General features: G+C 36.9%; 1 protein-coding gene across 4 annotated transcripts in view; it reads right to left on the minus strand.

Moving 5' to 3' along the window:
- The window catches only part of LOC148946894 (calcyphosin-like protein), a 94,555-nt gene that overhangs the window by 64,972 nt on the left and 7,763 nt on the right, over positions 1 to 21,820 (minus strand). The window contains exon 1 of one of the 4 annotated variants that reach the window (XM_089096712.1): positions 1,709 to 1,863. The exons of 1 other annotated variant lie outside the window; for it this stretch is intronic. The gene's annotated coding sequence lies outside the window, so the exon portion shown is untranslated. Of the gene's footprint in view, positions 1 to 1,608; positions 1,631 to 1,653; positions 1,682 to 1,708; positions 1,864 to 21,820 lie in introns of those variants that run through there. 2 more of the 4 variants (XM_089096713.1, XM_089096714.1) reach the window with 2 other exon arrangements.

The raw sequence follows: 21,820 nt of genomic DNA on the forward strand, positions 1-21,820 counted from the left end.
GCTTCGTTTCAAGGTTTGAAAATTTTTTTATAGTATCCATGGAGTTTTATTAGTAATTTTTGATGTTATTATCCTGCACTGAGGACGGTCAAGCGGTGGTCTTGACCGAAATTTTTCCATTTTAGTTCATATGTTTAACGGGCGTTTTTAATCCTCGTTTTTCTCCTTTTTTTTTTTTTTTTTACTATTGTTTTGTTTTATCATGATTAGCCAGTGTGGTCTTAGAAATTATTTAATCTTGGCTTTCAAAAGCTACGAGGCTGAGAAAATTTATTTGATTTTCGAAAAAGGGGGAAATACTCCCAAAAAGTCAAGTGACCTTAATGAAAGACCATTCAGGGTATCAGAGGATCCTTGTGTAGAGTTTTCAAGCTCCTATCTGCAAAAATGTGCAATTTTGTACTTTTTTCCCAGAAGACAGATCATGGATGCGTGTTCATTTCTTGTTTTTTTCCCAGGGCGATCGTATTGAACTAATAGTCCTAAAAGATTGGAAGAGGGCTCATTCAAATAGAAATCAAAGGTTTTAGTGCCCTTTTTAAAGAAACAAAAAGATTTGAAGGCTATTAGCCCTCAATATATACCCCTTATATACCCCTCTTATTCCCCTTTGTTCACAAAGACATCTGATCAAAATTTTGAGATAGCCATTTTATTCAACATAGTTGAAAGGTCCAATAACTATGATCTTAGGGATGGCAAAATCCCTCATAGCCCCTAGAGAAAGGGCTGCAAGTTACGCAGTTGGCCTACTGTTAACAAATAATTTTTGTTATTGGGAAATGTACGAAAATTTTCGGGGGGAGTTTTCTACAGGGGGATTTTCCACGAGGAAGTTTCCATTGGGAGTAAAATTTCCGGAGTTAATTTCCATGGGGAATTTTAAATAAGAAGGAATAGGATTTCCTGGCATGATTTGAAAAAAACGGTCAGAAATCAAATGCAAAAAAGGTTATTTTCTACTGAAAGTAAGGAGCAACATTAAGACTTAAAACAAATAGAAATTATTCGGCGTATAATGGGGATTACCGCTTCTTCAACCCTCGCTCTTTACGCTAAAGTTCGACTTTTGGTCATAATTCTTTAGGAAAGACTACTCAAACACAAGGGCCATCGCATTTGAGTTAACAGTATTTTTAAAGAACTTTGAGACTTCAAGGTAAAGAGCGAGAGTTGAGGAAAGGCTAGCCCCCCTCATGTACAGAATAATTTTTGTTCGCTTTAAGTCTTAATGTTGCTTCTAACTCACAGTTGAAAAAAAAACTTTTTTTGATTTTGTATTTCATTGATTCGTGTTTTCTTCAGCTCTTTAGTAGTCTAAGAGTTGAAAGTCCGCAAGTACCTTGACTCTCCGACAATTTCTTATCAAAACAACTGGAAAATCTCGGAAGAACGTTGTTTGAAGGTGAAATTAAAGGGGTTCCGTTCTTGCCAAGTTTCTTTGGATCTTAAAATGGTTCTCTGGCTACCCAATAGCATCATTTATATGTCAAATCATTACGGCTAATTCTTTGTTTTTAGAAGCAAAATATAATAGTACTGAAAGCTACCCAATAGCACTATACTACCGCACTAAGCTACCCAATACACAATAGTACTAATAGCTACCCAATAGTACTACCCAATAGCCTCATTTATATGTCAAATCATTACAGCTAATTCCTTGTTTTTAGAAGCAAAATTATAATAGTACTAAAAGCTTACATACCGTCTAATGAACAACAATGTGCTATGATGCAAACAATATTGCCACAAGAAATTATGAATCACTTAAAGAATGACTCGAGCCAAGTTTCTATTAAATTTCAGTTGCTTTGCCAATGAATTGTTTAAAAGTTGCCTTGGTTACTAAGCGTGTTACACTTTAGTTAATTTTGAATAAAGAAAACCCTCCCATGCGGGAACGGAATTAGAAAGGTGTTGCCGGAAATCAATACGGAAATTATATCCTCTAGTCTCCTCAATTATAACTATATCCATAGAGCTAGATCCTTTTGCCTATCGGCAATAGTCATTAACTGCAATGACTATTGCAGTTAATTTTAGTTATTTCTGGCCTTCTATAAGGAATTGCAATTTTTAGATTTGTGCCATTATTGGGTTAAGGACTTATTGGAACCTATTGCAAATACTGTATTCTTGCTATGGTTCAAAGCTCAATAAGCCGTAATTCCTCCCTTTACACATAGAAAATTTATGGTGTATATATCTATCAGGATATTAGATTAGTTGTCTACTTCAGATGCTGCGGTGCAGTTACTGCTGAACTCTAACTTTAAATTATGGGCTGAGAGATCTAATCAGCTTGCGGCAGAGATCGGAAAACAGTTTCCTGAAATTGTATATTTTTTTCTGGGCAGCTTTTTTTTATAGCATCTCCATAATAATCATACAAGAAGTTTCGATAAGCTAAGCACATGATGGCATAATGGAATTGGTCTTGGCTTGGTAATACGTAACCCGGAGTTCGACCTCAGCTGCCATAGGTCCTAAAAGTGCAATGCGATTATTCATTAGCATCTCCTACTAACAAAAAGAAAGAAAAATATCAGAATAACCTAAAAATATGCTTTATTAATTTAAAGGTTATATGGGGTTGCAGGGTTTTTTTTTATAAAAAAATCAGTTCTGAAAAAATTTGCGGACAATCATTGCGCTTATTCATTAAATTGTTGCAATTAATCACAATGAGCTCTATTAAATATGGAGTATACCTCAAAACTTATTTTTTGCCCGATCACTATCTTGGTAGCAGCGATAGCTGCAGCCTAGTAAAAGCGAACCACAACGCATAATAACTGAAAGTTTAGTACTGACTTGTGAAAATAACTGTCTAAGGAGAAAAAAATGTCATTTGAAGTTGGTTCTGGAAAGGTAACTGTTTAATTGGTAAAATTGGCCTGAAACCCCTCAAAAATGGTGGCGAATTGTGATGAAAAAGTGCACCATTGAAATTGCCATGATCGGAAGCTCTTTAACGGAGAATCACAATTTCCAACGTTGAAAAACAAGGGAAATCACTATTTTTGCTTGATTAGTATAGATAGGTCTCCTTTTTTCTCAGGGTTCATCTTACTGAACCAGGGGAGCCGATTTTGGGGAAAGAGCTAATTTAAAAAGAAATTGCAATATCTGGAGCCCTTTTTAAACAACAATTAAATAAAATAAACAAGTTTTTTTTTAACTGAAAGTAAGGAGCGACATTAAAAGGAAATTCCCGACAATAAGGAAATTCCCCCCAATTGCATCAGATAAAAATTTTAAGATAAACATTAGCTACAAATACTTCATGGGTCAGATGACAAAATTTCCTTTGTCGACAAAACCCCCAGTGCCCGGGGGCGGGCGTTGTAAGCTATGGCCTTAGGGTATATAAGGTTTTTATGGAAGGGATGCTCGTATAAACTTCAGAGACGGCTGATTTGAACGGAAATTGAAAATTCTAGTTAATTTTTCAAGAATCCAAAGTGATCGGAGGGCAGCTAGCCCCCGTAGCCCTTATTCCCCAAATACATTCGATAAAAATTTTGAGGAAGCCATTTGGTTAAAAATAGTTCAAGAATCATATAACAAAAACTCCAGGGCCGACACAGCTCCCGAGGGCTCGGGGGCAGGAGTTGAAAGTTATGCTCTGGGGGTAAATATGATTCTTATAAAAAGGATGCTCGTATATACTTCAAAGAGGGCTCATTTGGTTGGAAATTAAAAATTCTAGTTCACTTTTTCAGAGTCAAAAGAGATCAGAAGGCAGATAGCTCCCCCCCCCACCTCACACCCTTTTCCTCCAATGCATCAGATGGAAATTTTGAGATAGCCATTTGTTAAAAATAGTTCAAAGGTCAGATGACAAAACTCAGATGTCGACACGACCACCCAGGGCCCGGTGGGCAGGCGTTGTAAGTTATGCCCTGGAGGCATATAAGACTCTTATGGAAAGTATGCTCGTATAAGCTTCAGAGACGGCTTGATTTGATTGGAAATTGAAAGTTCTAGTTCACTTTTTAAGAATCAAAGGTGATCCGACGGCAGCTAGGAACCCCCCACGCCCTTTCCCCCCAAATGCATCAAATAAAACTTTTGAGGTAGCGATTTTGTTAAAAATTGTTCAATGGTCTAATAAGAAAATTTTCTATGTTGACAAAACCCCAGGACCCGGGGGCAGGTATTGTAAGCTATGACCTGGGGGTATATATGGTTCTTATGGAAGGGATGCTCGTGTAAACTTCAGAGAGGGCTCATTTGTATGGAGAGTGGAAGTTCTAGTTCACTTTATAACAATCAAAAGAAATTAGAGGGCAACTAGCCCCCCCCCCTACGCCCTTTTCCCCCAAATGCATCAGATACAAATTTTTTGATAGTCATTTTGTTAAAAATAGTTAAAAGCTTAGATAGCAAAAACCCTGCTGTCGACACAACCCCCAGAGGCTAAGGGCAGACGTTGTAAGTTATGCCCTACGGCACATATGTTTCTTATGGAAGGGATACTCGTATATACTTCAGAGAGGGCTAATTTGTTTGGAAAGTGAAAGTTTTTGTTCATTTTAAGAATCAAAAGTGATCGGAGGGCAGCTGAGATAGCCATTTTGTTAAAATAGTTTGACGGTCAGATAAAAAAATTTCTTGTGTAGACAAAACCCCCAGGGCCCGGAGGCAAGCGTTGTAAGCTATGGCCTGGGGTATATGGTTCTTACGGAAGGGTTGCTCGTATAAATTTCAGAGAGGGCTTATTTGCTTGGAAAGTGAAAGTTCTAGTTCACTTTTTAAGATTCAAAAGAGATTGGAGGGTAACTAGCCCCCTCCCTCTAGGCCTTTTTCTTGTCAAATACATCAAATAAAAATTTTGACATGCCCTTTTTTACCCAAATGCATCAGATAAAAAATTTGAGATAGATATTTTGTGAAAAATAGTTAAAAGGTTAGATAATAAAAACTCTGGTGTCAACACAACCCCCCCCCCCAGGTTTACAACTCCTGCCCGGCGGCAGGCGTTGTAAGTTATGCCCTGGGGCATATATGGTTTATATAGAGGGGAAGCTCGTATATACTTCAGAGAGGGCTACTTATTTGGAAAGTACAAGTTCTTGTTCCCTTTTGAAGATTCAAAAGAGATCAGAGGCCAACTGGGTGCATATATGGTTCTTATGGAAGGGATGCTCGAATAAACTTCAGAGAGAGCTCATTTGATTGAAAATTGAAAGTTTTAGTTCACTTTTTAAGAGTCAAAAGTGATCGGAGGGCAGTTAGCCTCCTTACCCCACGCCCTTTTTTCCCCAAATGCACCAGATAATAATTTAGAGATAGTCATTTTGACAAAAATAGTTCAAAGGTCAGATAACAAAAAATCCGGTGTCGATAGAACCCTCCAGGGCCTGGAGGCAGGCGTTGTAAGTTATGCCCTGGGGCATATATGGTTTATATAGAAGGGAAGCTCGTATATACTTCAGAGAGGGCTACTTATTTGGAAAGTACAAGTTCTTGTTAACTTTTGAAGATTCAAAAGAGATCAGAGGCCAACTGGGGGCATATATGGTTCTTATAGAAGAGATGCGCGTATAAACTTCAGAGAAGGCTCATTTGATTGAATTTAAAAGTCCTAGTTCACTTTTTCAGAGTCAAAAGAGATCGGAGGGCAGCTATTCCCCTCTGTGCGTTTTTTTTTACCAAACCCGTCCGATAAAAATTTTCAGATGAACCATTTGTTAAAAACTGTTGAAACATCAGATAATAAATCTCCGGGGTCGACACAACCCATCAGGGCCAGGGGATAGGCGTTGTAAGTTATGCCCTTGGAGCATATATAGTTCGTATAGAAGGAATGCTCGTATAAACTTCAGAGAGGGCTCATTTCATTGAAAATTGAAAGTTCTTCTTCCTTTTTAAAGACTCAGAAGAGATCGAAGGGCAATAGGCCTTCCATCCACGCCATTTTTTCTCCAAACCCGTCCGATAAAAAGTTTGAGAAGGCCATTTTGTTAAAAATAGTTCAAACATCAGATAATAACACTCCGAGGTTGACATAAATCCGGGGCTTATAAGGTTTTTATGTAAGTAGAGGTCGTATAAACTTCAGAAATGGCTAATTTGATTGGAAATTGAGAGTTTTAATTACCTTTTTATGAGTGAAAAGGTATCGGAGGGCATCACCCTCTCCACACAGACACACTGTGGAGAGGAACTTTTGTTATTTGTTTTTCCCAAATGCATCGGATCAAAATTTTGAGATTGCTAGTTTGTTTGAAGTAGTCCAAGGATCATATAACAAAAAGTTCGGGGTCAACATACCCCCCCAGAGCCTGGGGGAAGGTCTATAGCTTATGCTGCAGGGCATATAAGGTTTTATGGAAAAGGTGGTCACAAAAAATTTGGAGGGACTCAAATGACACACCTCCTGGCATTAAATCCGACAAAACGAAAAAATAGTAAATAAAAGAGGATTATACAAGCCAGTAAAAAATGTGGACTAAAATGCAAATATTTCGGTCAAGACCTCCACTTGACCGTCCGCAGTGCACGATAATAAATAAAAATTACTAATAAAAATCCAAGGACACCATAAAAAATTTCAAACCTTAAAACAAAGCACAACTAAAATTTGACACCCTTTCCATGTAACGGTGAAGGGCAACTGAATAAAAAAATATACAGTACTGAATGGGAATTCAATTTTTTAATTTACACAGAGCATTTTTAAAAGCTATTAAATAAAAAAAAAACAAGTTTTCTCAACTGAAAGTAAGGAGCGACATTAAGACTTAAAACGAACAGAAACTATTTCGTATGTGAAAGGGGCTGTCCCCTTCTCAACGCCTTGCTTTTTACGCTAAAGTTTTCTATTGTTTTAAAAAATAGGGTTGTGAGAACGAGTCTAACTTTCTATTGTTTTTTTTTAGAGTTTTCTATGGTATTGTTGTAAAAAATAGAGTTGTAAGAAAGAGTCTAACTTTAGCGCAAAGAGCGAGGGGTTGAGGAGGGGATAACCCCTTTCATAAACAGAATAATTTCTGTTCGTTTTAAGTTTTAATGTCGTTCCTTACTTTCAGTTAAGAAAACTTTTGTATATTTAATTTTTGAACGTTTTTGAATTTATGCAGGTTTAGATTTTGGCTCACCGTACATGAATAATTAAAGAAAAAGTTACATATTAATTTTACTTTTATTTGGTTAAATGGCTTTCTCGAAAGTTGATTAATTTTATTTACGAACGTTTTTATTAGTAATAAATACACGTAACTTACAAATTTACTTACGCAACAAACTTCTATATTCATATATTTTTAATACGTATATTAGGGAACTCGCCCCCTAGTCAATACCTTACTCTTTACGCTAAAGTCTGAATTTTTTTCCAATTCTTTAAAAATGATCCTTTATCACAAAGGCTGTTAATTAGAATAAATAAAAGTACTAAAAAATATCTTAAGAAAGTACTAAAAATTCTTTTGCTTAAAAAGCGAGGTATTGACTAGGGGGCGAACCCAATCATATACATAATAATTTCTGTTCGTTTTAAGTTTTGATGTTGCTCCTTACTTTCAGCTGAAAAACTTGTTTTTTTATTCAATTTCTGATCGTTTTTTTAAATTTTGCTGGGAAATCCGGTGCCCCCCTCATAGCAATGTTCTTCCCCCCTGAAAACTTCCTCCATGGAAAGATCCTTCTAGAACCTTGTATTTTCGTTCTAATGAGCCCTCCCACGATATTTTAGGACCACTGGGTCGATATGATCACCCCTGGGGAAAAAAAGAACAAACAAACACGCATCCGTCATCTTTCTTCTGGTAAAAAAATACAAAACTCCACATTTTTGCAGATAGAAGCTTGAAACCTATTCAGTAGAGTTTTCTTATACGCTGAATCTGATGGTGTGATTTTCATTAAGGTTCTGTAACTTTTAGGGGTTGTTTCTCCTTTTTTCAAAAATCAGGAAAATTTTCTCAGGCGCATAAATTTTGACGGGTAGGACTAAACTTGATGAAACTTATATATTTGAAATCAGCATTAAAATCTGAATCTTTTGATGTATCTATTGGTATTAAAATTCCGTTTTTTAGAATTTCGTTTGCTATTGAGCCGTGTCTCTCCTTACTTACAGTTCGTTACCACCAACTGTTTGAAACGCTTTCCAGGTAAAACATCATCACAGATCAGGCTAGGTTGCAAAATGTGTAAAACGATCAGAATTAAAAAAGTAAATTGAAAAAGTAAAAATGATCAGAATTAGCTAGCTCATTATAAATGGGGCTTAAATAGGTTTCTCCAGTGTCTCTATTGAGAGCTACCTTTCGGTGAATGTACCGTACTTTTATTTATTTCAACTGTCTCCCTGAAAACTTTGATGAGACCTTTAACAGGGGCAATAATGGAGGTGTTATCAAATAAAACGACATGGTGCGGGTTGTCATAGACATGTTGAGCCAAGGCGGAATCAAAAGTCTCAGACCTTTGACGTAGCTCCATAGCTTTTTCGATTGAGGACCTCTGTTCCAAAAATCTCTCCCCCAATTGCTGGTGGGTTCTTCCAACACAGAAACAGCCGCAAAAACATGGAACCCTATAAACACCATTGCCCGAAATAGGGCTCGTTTTATCTTTGCCGCTGTTAAAATAGTACTGAATTTTATTAGAATTTTTGAAGGTGAGATTCAAGTTATGTTTTTTTTTTTTAATTCTATGCAGTTTGTCACCTAATTTAGGAAAACAGTTAAATACAACCCCCTAATATCCGACCATTTGCAGCACAAATGGGAGGTTAGCTCTATACAGCCTACTGCTTGTGAGTGGTTATCTCTTATGTAAAATTATTTTAGTTTTTTCTTTAGCTAAGTAGGTTTTGACGCAGTAGGTTTTAGACTTTTACAGTGAGAGAAGGAGGGGATACCCAAGCTCTTCTTTTTAGTGATTTTTGTACGTTTCAAGTTTGATTTGCATATTCAGTTTAAGTTTCACTCGTTTTAATATTTATTTATTCATTTATATTAGTATCTATTGTGTGTTTGTTTGCATTGATTGTTTATTTAATTTCTGTTCGTTTTGGGTTCATTTATACTTCAATAGCAATTTTTTTTTCGTTTTAAGGTTGATTTGCATATTCAGTTTAAGCATTACTCGCTTAAAGATTTATTTATTCATTTACATTATTACTTGTTGTATGTTTTTTTGATATTTTTTTGCTATTGCTTATTTAATTTCTGTTTATTTTGGTTTTCATTTGTTCTTTAATAGTAATTTCTGGTCGTTTTGAGTTTGAATTTTAAGAGGTATTTGTATCTGCTGATCTTAAGTTTAAAATGGCCTTTACTTTTCTCTGGAAAACTTCTTTTTCGGAAGTTTTTTTTTAGCATTAATACAAACAGAAGAGTCACGAGAATTAGGAATTACAAAAAGAATGAATTAGCGAAGTTTCTGCTGAAGTTCAATAGCGTTGACAATGAATACTTTAAAAGTTGCCTTGGTTACTGAGCATATTACAATTTACTTATGTTTTTAACAAAGAAAACTCTCGTTTGCGGACAACGAAATATAAAGTCTTTCTGGAAATCAATATGGAACTTATATTCTATAGTTTCCTCAACTAGGCCTAAATGCTGCAATTATATCATGAATATTGACTAAACAGAAGAAATTCAGTAGGCGCCAAGTTTTTTTTTTTTTTTTTTTGTATTTAAGGCCCATCATATGGAATAAACAACAGATCCATTCAAAATAAGATTTAGCTAAATCCTGAAATTGGGTTGAGCCATTACCGAAGTTCAATTTATTTTAACTGTTTTTGGGGTTCAAAACTCTAATAAATAAAACTTCGGGATCGACACAACTCCCCAGAGCCCGATGCAAGTTTGCAAGTTGTGTCCTGGGGACAAATAAGGTTTTTATGGAAGGGGTGGTCATATAAACTTCATAGGGGGTTCATTTTATTGAAAATTGGAAGTTCTAGTGCCCATTTTGAGAGTCAAAAGTGATTTTAGGGCAACTAGTCCCCATCAAATGTACCTGACCAAAATTTCAAGATATCCATTTCGTTGAAAATTGTCCAAAGATCAATTAACAAAAACTTTGGGGTTGACACAACCCCCCCCAGAGCCCAGGGGCAAGCATTAATGGTTGTGCCCAGGGGTATATAAGGTTTGTATGGAAAGGGTGGTCATATGAACTTCTGAGGGGGCTGATTTGATTGGAAATTGAAAGTTCGAGTTGACCTTTTAAGAGTCAAAAGTATCAAAGGGCATCTAGAACCCCCCCCCCCCTCGCCCTCTTTCCCAAATACATCCGATGAAGATTTTGAGATAGCCATTTTGTTCTAAATAGTTCCAAAATAACATAACAAAAACTTCGGGGTTGGCACACCCCCTAGAGCCCGGGGACACGTGTTATAAGTTATGCCCTCGGGGCATGTAAGGTTTATATGGAAGGGGCGGTCATATAAATTTTAGTGACTCGATTGGAAGTAGGGAGTTCTAGTGCCGTTTTTAAGAGTCAAAAATATTAGAGGGTAACTACCCCCCTCCCCTCCCCACGAACCCTCTTTTTTCCAAATAAATTTGAAAAAAATTTCGAGATTGCCATGTTAATGGAAATAGTCCAAAGGTCAAATAAAAAAACTTAAGGGTCAACACAACCCCCTATCCATAGCCGACGGTCAAGGGTTGTAAGATATACCCAGGGGCATGTGAGGATCCATTTGGGGAAAAGAAGTTTTTGTTGGGGTGGGGGGGCTAGTCTCCCTCCGACCAGTTTTCACTAATAAAAAGGGACTAGAACTTCCGATTTCCAGTTGAGTGAGCCACCTCAGAAGTTTATACGACCACCCTTTCCATAAAACCTTATATGCCCTCTGATCACTTTTGACTCTAAGAAAGGGAACTAGTACCTTCAATTTTCAATCAAATGAGCCTCCCAAAAGCATATACGGCCGTCCCTTCCATAAAAACTATATGTATCCCCGGATCATGACTTACAACTCTTGTTCCCAGGCTCTGAAGGGCTGTGTCGATCCGGGGGTATTTTCTATAGTTTTTGGGCAATTTCGAACAAAATAGCCATTTCAAACTTTTATCGGATGTATTTTGGGAAAACAGGGTGTGGGGAGGGAGCCTAGTTACCCTTCAATCGCTTTTGACTCTTAAAAAGGAGATTATAACTTCGGATTTCCAATCAGATGAGCCCCTCCAAAGCTCATACGACCATTTCTTCCATAAAAACCTATGCCCTGGGAGCTTAACTTACGACCCTTGTCCCGGACTTTTGGGGCTGTGTCAACCCCAGGGGCATTGTTATCTGATCCTTTAGACTATTTTGAACAAAATGTCTATCTCAAAATTTTTATCTGATACATTTGAGCAAAGAGGATGTGGTAGTTTCTAGTTACCCTCTGATCTATTTTGACTCTTAAAAGAGCAGTAGAACTTTCGATTTCCAATCGAATGAGCCCCCTCTAAAGTTTATACAACCACTTAATCCACCTGGATGTGAGTGTGAATGAGTAAGTGAATGTGAATGAGGGAGTGAGTGGGTGTGAGTGCAAGTGAATGAGTGAGTATGAGCGATTGAGTGAATGATCAAGTGCGGGTAAGTTAGTGTGAGTGTTCGTGAGCACTCTAATGAGTTTAAAAGTTTGTACAACCCATCCTCGCAGAAAAACCTTTGAATGCCCCCAGGCACAACTTACATCCTTTACTCCAGGGTTCCGGGTTTTTTTGTACCTACAGAAGCATAGTTATATGATCTTTGGATTATTTTGAACTGACTCTCTAACAATGTTGATCAGATGCACTTGGGAAGAGAAGGGTTAGAGGGGGGCTATATGCCCTCTGATCTTGTTTAACTCTTAAAGGAACTAGAGCTTCCGTGTTTTTTTTTTCAAAGTTTATTCAAAAACCCCTTTCAAACCTCATATGCACCTGGGGCATAACATACAACACTTGCCCTTGGGCTCTGAGGGTTATTGTCGACCCCAGAGTTTTTGTTATCTGATCTTTGGACTATATCCAACAAAAGGGCTATCTTGAAATTTCAATTTGATGTATTTTGGGAAAGAGGATGGAAGGGGAGGAGACTAGTTGCCGTCCGTTCAGTTTTGACTCTTAAAAAGGGAACTAGAATTTCTAATTTCCAATTGAATGAGCCCCCTCCAAAGTTGGCTTGACCACCCCTTCCATGGAAAAAATTTAATAAAACATTGAAGCCTTGCACACCTCTACTATAGACGCATTATCTGTATCTATGTGATACCAAACAGAAACATTAAAGTGATTAGTGTTGTGTAAGAGAATAACACTAGTAGATAACGAAAGTTTAGTCCGATCGAAGCTATATCCCAGGAGTGATTCGTAACCGGTATTATATCCCGCAATAATTCCAGAAAAATGCTACATCCCCGTAATACGTAATTTGCGTGGAAGTATTTTCCACGCAAATTACATTGGAAAATTTGCGAGCCCAATGCTTCCGGGGACATCTGGCCTAAGGTAAACCTTTCTTAATACGTGATCGACTACTAATGATGTTAAGGCTAATGTAGCTGTTTGGCTTCACGGGTAACCTCACAATTTGTCATATTATTAACAAAAGCTCCTTCGGTTTTGTTTATTTGAAGCCGAAGATAAACACCACAAAATTCGGCAAAAATATCTCCGCGGTGAACATCCTACTGACGTGTCTAAATCTAATCAGTTACAGTTTTCAAATAGTTCGTGGTAACGAACTGTAAGTAAGGAGCGACCCCGCTCAATAGCAACCGAAACTCTAGAAACGGGATTTTGATACCAATAGATACATCAAAAGAATCAGATTTTACTGCTGATTTCAAACATATAGGTTTCATCAAATTTAGTCCTACCCATCAACAGTTACGTGCCTGAGAAAATTTGGCTGATTTTCGAAAAAAAGAGGAAAGACCCCCTAAAAGCTATAGAGCCTTAATGGAAATCACACCATCAGATTCAGCGTATCAGAGAACCCTACTGTAGAGGTTTTAAGCTCGTATCTGCAAAAATATGGGATTTTGTATTTTTTGCCAGAAGAAAGATCACGGATGCGTGTTTATTTGATTTTTGTTTTTGTTTTTTTGTTTTTTTTTTCCAGGGGTGATCGTATAGACCCAGCTGTTTTAGAATATCATGGGAGGGCTCTTTCGAGCGGAAATGAAAAGTTGTAGTGCCCATTTTAAATGACCAAAAAATGGAGGGCAACTAGGCCCCCTCCCACGCTCAGTTTATTACCAAAGTCACCCGATCAAACTTTTGAGATAGCCATTTTGTTCAGCATGGTCGAAAATATAATAAATATGTCTTTTATTTCGGTTATGTGGGAGGATCTTTCCATGGAGGAAGTTTTCATGGGGAAGGGACATTGCTATGAAGGGGCGCCGGATTTCCCAGCATTACTTAAAAAAACGATCAGAAATTAAATAAAAAAAACAAGTTTTTCAACTGAAAGTAAGCAGAAACATCAAAACTTAAAAAGAACAGAAATTATTAAGTATATGATTGGGTTGGCCCCTAATCAATACCTCGCTCTTTAAGCCTAAGATTTTTTATACTTTCATAAGAGCTATTTATTATAATTAACGGCCTTTGTGATTAAGGGGTCATTTTTAAAGAATTGGAACAGAATTTGAACTTTAGCGCAAAGAGCAAGGTATTGACTAGGGGGGAACCCCCTAATATACATATTAAAAATATATGAATATAGAATTTCGTTACGTAAGTTAATTCGTAAGTTACGTATATTTATTACTAATAAAAACGTTCGAAAAATAAAATTAAACAACTTTCGAGAAAGCCATTTAACCAAATAAAAGTAAAATTAATGTGCATATTTTGTTTTAATTATTCATGAATGGGGAGCCAAAATCAAAACCTGCAATAATTCAAAAACATTCAAAAATTGAATAAAAAACAAGTTTTATTAACTGAAAGTAAAGAGCAACATTCAAACTTAAAAGGAACAGAAATTATTCCATATATGAAAAGGACTGTCCCCTCCTCAACGCCTCGCTCTTTACCCTAAAGTTAGACCCTTTCTCACAACGCTATTTTGTAAAACTATAAAAAATTTAGCGTAAAGAACAAGGCGTTGAGGAGGGGACAGCCCCTTTCATATACGGAATAATTTCTGTTCGTTTTAAGTTTTAATGTTGCTCCTTAATTTCAGTTAAAAAAAACTTTTTTTTTAATTAATTTATGGTTAAGGATGAAGTTAAACGGACGAAGCATTGAATTGAAGTTATAAAGTAATTTGCAGTAGGTTGCATAGGTTGCATCAAGACATGGCTAATTGTAGACAGAGAAAAGCCAAGACAGATAGTCCAAGTAATTGAGAGGCAAATGTTTAAATTGCTGGGGCACGGGTAAGTGGCGGGAGTATGCATGACTCTCTTATTGGACACATACATGTTTGTTAGTTTTTTGGAAAGGCATATATACCCTATACATGGTGATTTTTTTTTTTGGATTAAGTTCTGTGTAGTATATTTTTGACTGGAGTTTGTTTGTGATTGAGCCATATAATTATTTATATTTTAATGACGTGGTATGGTAATGGTATAATACCTTTACTTATGGTCGTACTTTGGTCTACAGATTAAGTAAAGTCTTTTTAAGCCTTTTTTACTTCCGATGGTTGATGTGTTTCTTTTTTTAATGGATGTAAACCCTTAATAGGGCAGAGAAAGATATTTAAAAGTTAATTACTTATTTACATTGAATTTTGGTTAATGTTCAAACTGGGAATTAACTAATTTATTTTAATTGGGAATTGTTATTCGTATTTAATAATTGTTGCTTGTTCTATGTTTTCGTATGTTTTTTATGTTTTCACAGTACTGGGTGACACCATATGCTCCAGGCCTACTGCTACTGTACAACAGTCTCGCTTGGCGGCACAGCTGGTTTCGGCAATTGAGTCATTTGAGAAAAAAAACAGCTTATCACGTTGCCTTTCTCTCCAATGCTGAAAAACTTCGTCAAGCAGGGCTCAGAAGAACAAAGAACAAATATTTTTCAGAATATTGTACCTCTTTGACCCTTTCGGGATCCTGGGCTGAGCGAAAGCTTATAAATGTCATGACGCTTTGTTGGCTGAGCGAAAGCTTATAAATGTCATGACGCTTTGTTGGCTTTACCAACTAAACATTTAGAGGACAGAAATTTCATATCGATTGACAGAAAATCATTCTTGGCCTTAGAGTCTTCCACATGAGTGGCTCTGAGCAGGCTCTCCTACAGTGAACTCATGCTAGGCATTGTCATAAATAAAACTTAAAGGCGGAGAACATCTATCCTGGCACCATTCCAAAGCTGGCGAAGCTCTTGGAATCTATCAATAGATGTCAGCTACATCTTTCAAATGTTCTTTCTCGAACGTGCTCAAATTTGCTGCTGACAAGAGATACTGTCTTGAAATCAATTCCTGACTTGGCTCAGGAAATTAGAAATGAATTGAAATCATCATCTCTGGAAAGTGAGTTCCTGTTTTCTGCCAACTTTAAGGACCTAGCTTAAAGAATGAGGCAACACAGAGTTGAAATAAGACTGTTTTTTAACCCTTTAACAACTCAGTATAAATGGCCAGTAAAGAGAAGATATGACCTACAACGGGACCGTTGAAACTCTCGTGGCCAAATCCAAAAGACACATTGATATGAAGAGAAACTACCATTTCTTTCCCAGCAAGGAAGGGAAGGCTTTAACAACAAGAAGGGTCATATCTTCTCTCCAGTCCAATAAACTCGAGGAAGAAAACAGTCAAATACTCAATGACTTGCTCGTAGCACCAACTCAAGGCCCTCTTCCCGTAGGAAATCGTTTCTCTCACTTTGTGAAGAGTAGAACAGATGACAAGTTCGTCCTCAACGCCATCAAAGAGGGCTACCGTCTGAATTTTAAAAAAAAAACACTCCTCTAATACGCAGCCCAATCATCGGATCAAATATGTTAAGCAATCAGTTGCTAATTTTGGAATCAGAGATTGCTATAATGCTTCAGAAAAGTGTAATGAAGGAAGTCCAAAACCAGTCGTCTCCAGGATTTTACAGTCGGATTTTTCTAGTTCCAAAAAAGGGAAACAAGGGCTGGTGCCCAGTAATAAATATATCTTGCCTGAACAAATTCTTGGACATGAGAACCTTCAAAGTGGCCACAACTTCAAAGCCAGGCCACAATATTACCTGCATTGAAGGAATCAAACTGGGAAGCGGCAATAGCTCTGAAAGACCCCTACTGGCATATCGGCATTCTCAAAATATATCAGTTCAAAGTGCTCTACCTTGGGCTACCTCAAGGCCAGCCATTTTCTGCCACGTGGTCGGTGCTATCGGCAGCTACTGCCACCTTCAAACCGTCCAAATGCATGCTTACATGGATGACTTGCTTTTGCACAACTACCAAAAGTCAGTACTATAGGACACTGTAAGGACCATTGTGATTCTCCTCCACAGACTTGGGCTCATGCTGAGCGAAAAATCAGAATTGCAGCCTCCTATGCGACGGATCATATTTCCTTAATACCTGGTGGACCTTGACGTAAAAAAAAGTGTGCCTAACCCCAAAAAAGAATCAGAACTTAATCCATATAATCAGGACAGCTCTATGAAAATCGCAAATCTCAGTACGACAACTGATGAAGTTGATTGAACTCATCAATGCAGGCTCAACAGCAGTTCCTCTCAACAGACTTCATTTATGAAAATACCATTTACTAATGCCCCGGTTATGGGACAGGTCTTGGAACAACATAGATTTAAACATTCAGATTACGACAAAGATGAAAGAGGCATCTTCACCATGGCTCAATAATGATTGGCTGAGTCAATTCCTTACTCTAAAATCCCCTATTGTTTTCAAAACAATATTCACTGACAGCTCAACTTACGGGTGGGGTGGCTATCTAGAGAACCCACATCGGGACAATTCGGAGACTTGGTCTCCAGAAGAGAAATTTCTTCCTATATATTGCCTCGAGATGAGAGCTGTAACCAACACGATCAAAGCCTTTTGCAGAGGATCTAAGAAACAAAATAGTCATGGCAGTGACAGACAACACGACAGTAGTCAACTACATAAACAAGAAGGGTCGAACCCATTCTTTCCCCCTAAAGAAGGAATCAATAAGGCTCTTTAAGATTATGATGACCCTGAATGTTCAATTGAGGGCAAGCCACATTGCTGGGGCACTCAACCTAGTAGCAAAAAAACTGTCACGAGAAGGAAAAGGCCTGCCTATGGAATGGAGTCTCAAAAATTCAAATGAATTTACTGAAAAAATGTGCATTGTCAGTTTATATACATATGCTGATGTTTATTTCTTAAAATTTTAATTAATGTTCGATTTCTCAAAGTTATAAAAATGAAAACATTTAAAAGAATTTTTTCAGTAAAGTACAAATTACATTCTGGCTTTTAGAGAGATAAGGTTTTAGAACTCTATTCATCTTAATTTCTGCTCGTTTTGAGTTTGACTCTGTTATTTATTTAATTTCTGTTTGTTTTGAGTTTCATCTATTTATTGATACTGATTTGTGGTAGTTGTATGCTTGATAGATTATTTGATTCTATTTTTGTACATTCTTGGTTTAATGGAGTCCTTTACTTTTTTTGAAAAATTTATTTTGTGGAAAATTTTTTTAAAATTAATTTCTGTTCGTTTTACGTTGACATAGTCTTTTCCAGGGAAAAAGACTGAGCCTCTTCTAAAGATAAACAACCGTCCCTTCTATAAAAACATTAAATACCCTATGGGTATAATTTTCAACCCTTGCCCCTAGTCTCTTGGGCTTGTTTCAACCCCAAAAGCCTTGTTACATGATATTTAGACTATTTCGAATAGAATGGCTATCTCAAAATTTCTATTAGATGCATTTCGGGACAATACGGTACGTGTGTGTGTGTGTGGGGGGGGGGGGGTAGCTTCCCTCTGATAACTTTGACTCTTAAAAAGAGCACTAGAGTGCCTGATTACCAATCCAATAAGCCCCCTCCGGAGTTTTTATGACTATGCTTTCTATAAAAAACCTTAAATGTCCCAAGGGCATAACTTACGACCCTTGTCCTGAGGGCTATTGGGGGAGGGTCTTCATCCTGAAAGACGTAATTTCCAGACCTTTCAACCACGTTGAAAAAAATGGCCATATCAAAATGTTGATCGGAAAAGTTTGGGGAAATGATGGGCGGGAGTGGTGATGATGGGCGGGAGGGGTCATCCCCAAAGACCTAATTTCCAGAACTTTCAACTACGTTGAAAAAATGGCTATCTCAAAAATTTTATTGGATGAGTTTTTGGAAATGGTGGGCGTAAGAGGAGGGGAGGTTAGTTGCCCTCCAATCTCTTTCTACTATTACAATGGGCACTGGCCCGTTCAATTTCCAATCGAATGAGCCCTTTTTGAAGTTTCTACGACAACCTTTTCTATAAAAATCTTATATGTCCCCAGGGCATAACTTACAACCGTTGCCCCCGGGGCTGTGGGAGGCTGTTATCCTTAAAGACATAATTTCCAGAACTTGCAACTACGTTGAAAGAAATAGCTATCCCAAAACTTTGATTGGATGTGATTGGGGAAATGGTGAGCGTGTGAGGAGGGTTAGTTGCCCTCCAATCCCTTTTGACTTTTAAAAAGGGCATTAGCCCTTTCAATTTTCAATTGAGTGAGTCCTGTTTGAAGTTTTTACGACAGCGCTGTCTATAAGAACCTTATATGGCCCCAGGGCATAACTTACAACCTTTACCCTGAGGGCTGTGGGGGGGAGTGTCATCCTCAAACACATAATCTCCAAAACTTTCAACTACGTTGAACAAAATGGCTATCTGAAAATTTTGATTGGATGTGTTTTGGGAAATGGTGGGCATGAGAAGGAGGTTAGTTGTCCTCCAATCACTTTTGGCTATAAAAAGGGGACTAGCCCTTTCAATTTCCAATCAAATGAGCCTTTATAAAATTTCTACGACAACACTTTCTATAAGAACTTTATATGCCCCATGGCATAGCTTGAAATCCTTTCCCTGTGGGTTGTGGGGAAAGGGTTGTCATCCTCAAAAACTTAATTTCCAGAACTTTAAACTACGTTGAACAAGATGGCTATCTCCAAATTTTGATCGGATATGTTTGGTGAAATGGTGGGTGAGAGAGGGGAGTTAGTTGCTCTTCAACCCCTTTCGACTATTAAAAAGGGCGCTGGCTCTTTCAATTTCCAATCAAATGAGCCCTTCCTGAAGTTTCAGCAGCAACTCTTTCTATAAAAACCTTATATGCCCCCAGGTCATAACTTACAACCCTTACCGTGAGGTCTGTAGGGGGGTTGTCATCCTCAAAGAATAATTTCCAGAACTTTTAACTACGTCGAACAAAAGGGCTATCTCAAAATTTTGATTGGATTTGTTTGAGGAAATGGTGGGCGTGAGAGGGTAGTTAGTTGCCCTCCAACTACTTTCGACTATTAAAAAGCGCACTAGCCCTATCAGTTTTCAATTGAATGAGCCCTTTTTGAAGTTTCTACGAAAATGCTATCTATAAAAACCTTATATGTCCCCAGGGCATAACTTACAACCCTTGCCCTGAGGGATATGGGGGGAGTATCCTCCTCAAAAACATAATTTCGAGATCTTCGAACTACGTCGAACAAAATGGCTATCTCAAAATTTTGATTGGATGTGTTTGGGGAAATGGTGGGCGTGGAAGGGGTGTTAGTTACTTTGCAATCACTTTCGACTGTTAAAATTTGTGAACTGATGGTTTTACTGGATCTGTACTAAGTGTAAATGTTATTTTTCCTTAGAGATTTGGAAATGTAGTCTGAAACCCCTTTAACGTACGGGAGACCAAGATTAACTGAATATTCCCTTTGATTTGTGTTTATTGTGTCACCGACTATAGACCCCAAACTCAAAACACGTTAAAGTCTAGTGAGGGTTTAAGTTCTAATAATTCTGTTGAAATTAAAATGCTATAAAAATATTGATACAAAAATAGTAATTTATATTAACCACCACGCCATAAAAAAATAAATAAAAAGCTGCTCACCATCTATAAAAAAAATATGGTATTTAATATATTCTGCATAATATTTTGCCTTTGCACTTCTGACCGCTATAGCGAACGAGTTAAGCATTTTATTGTAAAAAAGAAATGGTCTTGAATCATCTTTTAGGGTCATGCACTCTTTGTGACAATTTATATAAGTCAAACCATTTAGCTTGCCACCTAACTCTGTGCTGTTTCTTTTTAAAAATAGTGTCTTAATAAACAGTGTCAACTTTGACGAAATCTCAAAAATTTACTAATCAAAATTTTACTCTTCATAACAAAGTACCGTGTCTTCCCACTTTTTAAAGTTCGATATATTTCGCTTAGATTACAGAATTTACAATTTTATAAGAAAAAGTCTATTTCTGTATTTCCACTCCTGCCCTATCTATTTATTACACGGTCGATGTCTACCTCAATATTTCGGTGAACGTTTATAACGGCTAGTCCTGTCATTCTAGAGTCCTGTGAGTTTAGAGCTCTTCGTTAGTATTTCCTCGTCTATTCATCTTAAAATATTTGAATAAAGACCAAAATCGTCAGAAAAATATGAACTCTAATAAATACATGTAGGTATGTGCTTCAAACTAAGTATATGAGTCGAAATACTTCTTAAAAAAGAAATAATTATGTGTTTGTTATTTTTGCATTTAGTAGGTAGAGTCGTTGCTTTAAGTTCTCAGGGTATCAAGCTGTGGTAGATTTCTAATTATTTTTTTTTTATCTTGAGATGTTCAGATATTCAATTCAAACGTTTAAATCACGATATGTTTGTTGAGCACAAAAATAAAAATTTGAATTTGAATCAGATTTAGCATTAAATAAGATATTTGTTCTGTAAAATTTTAATTTATAAACAACTAATCGTAGAAATATGATTGGATTGCATATTTTAAAATAAGTATAAAAATCCTCAACGTTATATATAGAAGTTTATACAATTTTTTTGGAATGCAATTCCTATATAAAAACATAGCTATATTTTGTAGTTGGTTGGTATTGAGAAGGTGAGAAATTCTGAAGTAACATTGTAGTTGCATTCTGTTTCCGTGGTTAACTCAAGTTGTGTGAATTTCCACTTTTTAGCAACACTTTATTAATAATTATTTGAAAAAAAAATCCGGATGGAGTCTACATCCGGAGAGTCAAGAAGCTATATAGCAATTTTTATATCCAAATTATTGAAAGGGTGCAACTGCCACCCTCTGTCTATAACTAGCTCTATATTTACCAGAAGGCTAAACGAGAGTTCGATGTTTTGGTTTAAGATATGGTCTTTGAAAGATCCCCCTCCCTAAAAACTATCCACCACCCCTCCTTCAAAATACCTTATGTAGAATTAAACTTTGCTTCGTTATTTTTATTTTTCTGAATTTCCCTTTGGCTGCTCAATTTTACGTTTGGGAAGAATTTTCTAGGGGGAATTGTCCACGCTCCATTACAATATATTTTCACCGCCCTTTTCTGCTTAGCACTGACATGGGTAAATAGGAAATTCAGCAGTCTAGGACTAAGACCAAGTAGGAAGCTTGTCCAAATGCTGTACTTCCCTGTATCCTTAGCGCGAGTCTTAATTTTTTTCTGAAAAAAAAAAACAAAACATAATAGTGAGCTTAAAATACTTAAAACAACTTTTTGGAAAAGAAAAAAGACGTCCTGAAAAGACTTTTTTCACCTATAGCGAGTCCTTTACTATTCAATTTTCCGAAAATTATAGGAACCTCAGGTTCCCCCCTCAAAAGCTCATGCTGAAAATGAAAGATGAAAAAAGTCTATTACGCATAACATACGGGCTGCTTAAAA

Source organism: Artemia sp. Qi Xiang Cuo, chromosome 11 (genome assembly GCF_049724085.1).
Source record: "Artemia sp. Qi Xiang Cuo chromosome 11, ASM4972408v1, whole genome shotgun sequence".
NCBI lineage: Eukaryota > Metazoa > Arthropoda > Branchiopoda > Anostraca > Artemiidae > Artemia > Artemia sp. Qi Xiang Cuo.